This window comes from Bidens hawaiensis, unplaced genomic scaffold (assembly GCF_021521415.1).
Source record: "Bidens hawaiensis isolate Kalapana, Puna unplaced genomic scaffold, B.hawaiensis_p1.1 tig00006388_1, whole genome shotgun sequence".
In the NCBI taxonomy this organism is placed as follows: domain Eukaryota; kingdom Viridiplantae; phylum Streptophyta; class Magnoliopsida; order Asterales; family Asteraceae; genus Bidens; species Bidens hawaiensis.
Genome location: NW_027491430.1, coordinates 65,725 through 73,482, shown reverse-complemented (window position 1 = coordinate 73,482; position 7,758 = coordinate 65,725).

The following is a 7,758-nucleotide window of genomic DNA, read 5'->3' as shown; positions in this document are numbered from 1 at the left end:
ACATCCATAAAATATTTTTGTCATGATTATACAAGTGTAATACATTTCTTTAATTCTAATATGATTGACCTACTCAAGTACGTGGTCATGGTTGAAGGTTGATCTTTGTGTTGTTTAATTCTTGGAACATTGTAACTTGTTTGCTTGATAATATTCTACTTTTATTTAAAATATAGAAAGTGATATAAAACACGTAACTACGTAAGTAAAAAAGAACTTGTTCTATACATGGAAATATACTATAAATGGAACTTTGGAAGTAAGTTTATGAGCATTAAAAATATACACATTTTTTTATGCTTGTATATATTTTTTTAATGTTTAGAAGCTCATATTTATCATACTTGTATTATAGACCTATATTTACAGAGTTTGGATCAGATACAAATTAAATTAACATGTTAATTGTGAAAATCAAGTAAATTAATTATATCTACAAGTTGAGTAATTATTTAACTATATCATAGAGTAATTGATTCTCACAATTAACATGTTAATTTCATTTGTACGTTAACTTCTTTTAACTTATTATATATAGTATTGTGTTGTAGAATAAACTTGTATGCCTTCTAATCAGTATGCGAGATAAAGACGAGAAACTTAATATAACACAAAGCTTCTCAATTTGAAAACTACTAGGTAGTGTTTGGTAGAAAGGAATGAGATGTGGAATGAAATGAATCATTTCAAAGGAATGAAAAAACTATGTTTGGTTGTCATGTGGTAATGGAATGGACCATTATATAATGAATGAAATTCCTTCCAAATATAGGATTTTCATTCTTTAAGGAGTAGTTGTTTTTTTTCTCATCCCTTCAAAGAAGAGAATCAACAACAACAACAACAACAATAATAATATGATTATTATCATACTAGAATTATTATTATATTATAATCATTATTACATTAACAGGTTGTTATATTATTGTTATTAATTTTATTATATTATCATTATTTACATTAGAGATATTATCAATATTATTAAAATTATTTAACAAGTCAACGCTTCAAAACACGCATACGTGATTCAACTTTTTTCCGAGTATTTTATTTGAAAAATAAAAAGGAGTTAATACGAATGTTCATATTATTAATACTATTTATTATTGTTACTAGTACATGGTAACCAAATGTAACATCCTAAAATATTCTAATATTAAATAAAGAAATTTGCGTTTAGTTATCGTGTGTTAATAATTAATTATGTTAAATAAAGAAGAATCATGGACTTGGTATAATTAAGATGGATTAAAAGGGTAATGGGCCTTAGGTCCATGGTCTTTAAGGGATATAAATACCCCCTTAAACCATTCTAAAACCCTAAATCCTCATTTCCATCTTTCCATAATATTTACACACTCAAAAACACACACATACCACCACATAAATATTCGGCCGAGAGTGGAAGGGAGATCCAAGCCAAACAAGCATCGATTCTTGATAGATTCTCGTAATACAAGATAGATTCAAGACCTAAAGTTCATAACCAAGCTAAACCGTAACCTCAAAACGCGTAAAGGTATGTCTTTTACCTTTAAAGTTTATGTTTTTATGAACGGTTAGGCTTGAAACTTGAAACTAGAGTAGATCGGGTATAAACGATTATTAAAGTAGCGAACTTGACGTTAGAAACGAACTTAACGAACTTGCGGTTGCCTATGACTCGTTTAAAATACCCTACTAATATCTGAGATGGACAAGAAAGGGATCAGACCCTAATAATATCTGAGATAGAAAAGGAAGAGATCAGACCCTAATAATATCCGAGATAAAGTTGACAGTAAATATAAAGTATGAAAGTAATAAAGTATGTACGTATGTATGACAGTATGAAATAAAAGTAAATTAGTAAAGTAATTATTATGTATCTTCGGATGCATGATTGAAGGTAAGTGAATGTATTGTATGATGTATGATTAACTAGAACTCACTCAGCGTAGCTGACTTTTAGTATGCACGCAGGTGAGTAGAATGAGACAGCTGGCTTGAGCCGGGACACATGGCAGAAGAATAAGATTCTGGCATCTGATGACCTATTATGTTTTATAAGTTACGTTTTGATTTTGAAAGACAAGAAGAATGTTTTAAGACATGCTTATGATTTGATATGTAATGTTTTATGAAAGTTTTATATTCCGCGTAAAGTTTTAATTAACTCTGATATTTAGAACTGTGTTTATGAGTAAATCCAACGTCAAAAGAGAGGCACCGGTAACGGGGCCTTACAAGTTGGTATCAGAGCAAAGTTCGAGAGATTTAAGCATCCTACATGCTTAGACTCGAACAGAGAATGGGATCAAAGTAAGAAAAGAAAGAAGATGCCAGTCCAAGAATGCCCTGTGTCGCTCAAGCAAGATCAGTATAGGTAAAGTGTATGGTTAAATAATGAATGTAAATGTTAGCTTAAATGATAAAGAAAGGATATGTGAACGATAGGGATAGGATTAATTGATTGTCTTGATTGACTAACTGTTTAAAGTAGAACCATCACAAATAGACTCATAAAGGGAAGTGTATAGGACACGGAAAGTAACGTGATCAGCTAATCACAGCTGACCACTGTTATTACCTGTTAGCCTTACTATCCTTGTACTAAATAGTTTCTTACGTGATGACGTTTGTGTTTTCTTATAGAATAAGAATGGCTGGAGCTAAGAAATTGCTGGAAGATGAGGACGTACGGGACGTCGTGGTAGGCCACGCGTTGTCCGAGAACCGTCAGTAGGAGCAGCTACTAACGCTGAGGGAGAAGGAAGTGCAGCCGGTGGAAATCCGAGTAACAACGAGGGAGTTCAACTGGACCCCGCAATTCAAACGGCCATTGCTCAAGCGGGTAGCAGCTGCTGTGAAAAACATGAATGCTGAAGGTTCTGCTGGAGGCTGTGAAAGAACCGCTGAAAGGGCAGGAGGAGATGGTAGGAAAGATGATGAGGGGGAGAGAGAGGCTTCGAGTATGGTAAGGTCTGTGAAGGTTGATGATAGAAAGAGGGGCCGAGGTGGGTGCAACTATAAGTCCTTCAAGGGTTGTGACCCGCCGAAACTCACTGGTTTGGGAGACGCAATTGCTACCCTTCAATGGATAACCGCCATGGATAAAATTATCCGAATCAGCGAATGCCGTCCCGACCAACCCGTCGGTTATGCCACCCAATCATTCGGGGATGAAGCTATGTATTGGTGGGAGAGTGTGGAGCAGAGGAAGACCCGGGATGAGATTAAAGCTCTAAAGTGGGAGGACCTAAAAGAGTTAGTGATGAAGAGATTCTGTGCTGACGCCGAAGTTGAAAGGGCGGAGATGAAGTTCTTGAACCTGAAAGCTGGAACGATGACACATCGTGAGTATACCACCGAGTTCAACCGAATGTCTAGGTTGGTACCCGATATGGTTAACTCTGAGGCTAAAAAGATAAAGTGCTATGTGAGAGGATTGTCACAGAGAGCCCGCACGCTAGTCAGGACGAGTAAACCTGCTACCTTTGACTCTGCTATCGAGCTCGCAGAGATGGTTTATGCCGACCTGGTTGCGGATGATGTTGTGGTAGAAGGAGAGAAGAAAGATAAGAAATGGGTCAATCATGCTAAGCGACCCGGTACTCAGTTATGGAACTCCAAATATAAGAAGCAGAAAGTGTGGGAGAAGAGATCGTGCAAGACGTGTGGAAAGATGCATGGGGGTAAGTGTAAGTGGGGTAAAGGATCGGATGTTTGTTATAAGTGTGGTAAGGCTAATGGTGGGGAATGCATGCTAGGATCGCATGTCTGTTATAAGTATGGAAAGGTGGGGCATTATGCTCCCGATTGTACCGCAAAACCCGCATGTTACAGGTGCGGTAAGCCGGGACATTTTGCTAAGGAATGCACTGATGGTGGTGCCGGGGGAAGTGGAAAGAAGAATGCTGAACCAACAAGGCCAAAGACTAGGGCCTACATGCTGACTCAAGAACAAGCCAAGCAGATTCCAGATGTTGTCACAGGTACGTATCTAGTAAACGGTATATCCGCTTTAGTATTATTTGATTCGGGTGCGAACAAAAGTTTCGTAGCTACACCATTTAGTAAATTATCTAAAATGAAATGTTGCCGAGTTATTGAAACATTTATAGTAGAAACCACTAGCGATACTTCGGTTAAAATAATGAAAATGGTTAAGGACGGTAAGATAGAGTTAGAGGGACATGAGTTCCCTGTTACTTTGTATGTTCTGACCTTAGGAGGGTTCGATGTGGTTTTAGGAATGGATTGGTTATCTGAGTATGAAGCTCAGATAGTATGTAAGAATAGGATAATAAGATTGAAGTCCTTGGATGGTAGTGCAGTGACGGTTTATGGTGATAAGGAAAGTTCTGGGCTTTACGTCATTTCGATGATAAAAGGAGAGGGTTTGTTAAGGCGAGGGTGCGGTGCCTACCTGGCATATGTTGTCAACGCTACGGATGAGACAAAAGAAATGAAAGATGTTCCTATAGTGCGTGATTACCCAGAAGTAGAATTCCAGATAGACTTAGTACCAAAAGCCCAACCCGTCGCGAAAGCACCTTACCGTTTAGCGCCGTCCGAGATGAAAGAACTGATGTCTCAACTGCAAGAACTCCTCGACAAGGGTTTCATAAGACCAAGTGTTTCCCCGTGGGGCGCACCAGTGTTGTTCGTAAAGAAGAAGGATGGAAGCATGTGAATGTGCATAGACTATCGCGAGTTGAACAAGCTTACGGTAAAGAATAGATATCCTTTGCCAATGATTGATGATCTGTTTGACCAACTGCAAGGTTCAAGTTGGTTCTCACATATAGGTCTCAGATCAGGCTATCATCAGTTGAAGGTGAAAGAGGCAGACATCCCTAAGACAGCGTTTCGAACGCGGTATGGACACTACGAGTTCCTCGTAATGTCATTCGGTCTAACGAATGCTCCCGCAGCATTTATGGACATGATGAATAGGGTGTGTCGGCCAATGTTGGATAAGTCAGTTATCGCCTTCATCGATGATATATTGATTTATTCCAGAAGTGAGTCTGATCATGTTGAGCATCTGAGAGAGGTATTGGAGACTCTGAAGAAAGAGAAGTTGTACGCTAAGTTTTCAAAATGTGCATTCTGGTTACGAGAAGTGCAATTCTTAGGTCACGTGATAAATCCTGAAGGGATTACCGTGGACCCAGCTAAGATTGAGGCAATAACGAATTGGAAGACTCCACAGAATCCGACTGATATACAAAGCTTCCTAGGGTTAGCTGACTACTATAGGAGATTCATCGAAGGTTTCTCCAAGATAGCCGTACCGTTGACCGGTATGACCCGAAAGTCGATAGTATTCAGTTGTGGTAAGTTTCAATAAGAGGCTTTTCAGGAGTTAAAGAAGAGACTCACGCAAGCTCCAATCCTTGCTTTACCCGATGGTGACGAGGATTTGGTAGGTTGCGTGTTGATGCAACTAGGGAAGGTGATAGCTTACGCGTCTAGACAGTTGAAAGTCCATGAGAGTACTTATCTGACGCATGATTTAGAGCTAGCAGCAGTAGTGCATGCCTTAAAGATATGGAGACATTATCTGTATGGTACTAAGTGTACTATTTACACAGATTATAAGAGTTTAAAGTACTTCTTCGAGCAGAAATAATTAAATATGAGGCAGAGAAGATGGCTGGAGTTGATAAAGGATTATGACTGCGACATTAAGTACTACCCTGGGAAAGCTAATATGGTCGTCGACGCGCTAAGCCGTAAGAATGAGGAAGTTATTGCAACAGTGAAGTCATACCAGTTGATCATGAATTCAAGTATATTTGAAGAAATCATAAAAGTGCAGGCAGAAGTGCTGGTAGATGAAGGGCTAGTAAAGAAAGAAAGGATTTTCGGTCAGCAAGACGAGTTGATGGAAAACATGCATGGTGTTAAGACTAGGTTTGGCCGCATGTGGATTCCACGTCATGGAGACCTTAGAGGTCAAATCTTAGACGAAGCTCACAAGTCAAGATACTCAATTCATCCAGGAACTACAAAGATGTACCAATATTTGAAAAGAGACTATTGGTGGCCATGAATGAAAAACGACATAGTGGATTATGTTAGTAAGTGCTAAACCTGTTTACAAGTCAAAGCCGAACATCAGAAACCTTATGGGAAGATGCAACCGCTTGAGATACCTGAATGGAAGTGGGAACACATCACCATGGATTTCATAACTAAGCTACCTCGTACAGCTAAGCATCATGATACCATTTGGGTGATTGTGGACCGTTTGACCAAGACTGCTAACTTTCTGCCTATACGAGAGGCTATCTCGTCAGAAACGTTAGCAAGTTTGTTCATTAAAGAGGTTGTATCTAAGCATGGAGTCCCGTTATCGATCGTGTCCGATAGAGATACTCGGTTTACTTCGAGGTTTTGGAAGAAGTTCCATGAAGCTATGGGAATGAGATACATCAGTACGACGTATCATCCTCAAACAGATGGACAGTCTGAGAGGACGATCCAAAACCCTTGAGGATATGCTGCGTGCTTGTGTTTTAGACTTTGGTGAAAGTTGGGATGATCACCTGCATCTAGCAGAGTTACCATTACAGTTACCATTCAAGTATTGGTATGCCACCATTCGAAATGCTTTACGGTAGAAGATGTAGAACCCCGGTGTGCCGGGGAGAGATTGGTCAGAAGGAGATGGGAAGCTTAGAGGTTGTCCAAGAAACGTCTTCAAAGTTCGATCAGATTAAGGCTAGAATGAAAGCTGCTCAGGACAGGCAGAAGTCGTATGCTGATAAGCGGCGACGACCGATTGAGTTTAACGTTGGTGACAACGTGATGCTTAAGGTCTCGCCTTGGAAGGGGATTATCCGTTTTAGGAAAAGGGGAAAGTTGAGTCCGAGGTACATTGGACCGTTCAAGATTGTAGATCGTGTGGGTGAAGTAGTCTATAAGCTAGATTTACCCGATGAGTTAGAATGAATTCATTCAACCTTCCATGTTTCTCATCTGAGGAAGTGTCTAGCTGATGACACGTCTCACGTGCCATTAATAGACATCGAGGTGGATGAACAACTGAGCAACATCGAGCAACCGATAGAGATAGAGAAGTATAAAGGGATCAGACCCTACTAATATCTGAGATAGACAAGAAAGGGATCAGATCCTAATAATATCTGAGATAGACAAAGGAATGAGGGATCAGGCCCTAATAATATCTGAGATAGAAAAGGAAGGGATCAAACCATAATAATATCTGAGATAGAGTTGACAGTAAATATAAAGTATGAAAGTAATAAAGTATGTACGTATGTATGAAAGTATGAAATAAAAGTAAATTAGTAAAGTAATTATTATGTATCTTCGGATGCATGATTGACGGTAAGTGAATGTATTGTATGATGTATGATTAACTAGAACTCACTCAGCGTAGCTGACTTTTAGTATGCACGCAGGTGAGTAGAATGAGACAACTGGCTTGAGCGAGGACACATAGCAGAAGAATAAGATTCTGGCATCTGAGGACCTATTATGTTTTATAAGTTACGTTTTGATTTTGAAAGACAAAAAGGATGTTTTAAGACATGCTTATGATTTGATATGTAATGTTTTATGAAAGTTTTATATTCAACATAAAGTTTTAATTAACTCTGATATTTAGAACTGTGTTTATGAGTAAATCCAACGTCAAAAGAGAGGCACCGGTAACGGGGCCTTACACCAAACATGACAATGAATTAGTAATGGTCCATTTCATTCATTTGTCCATTCAATTCTCTCTTTCATTCCATTACGTCA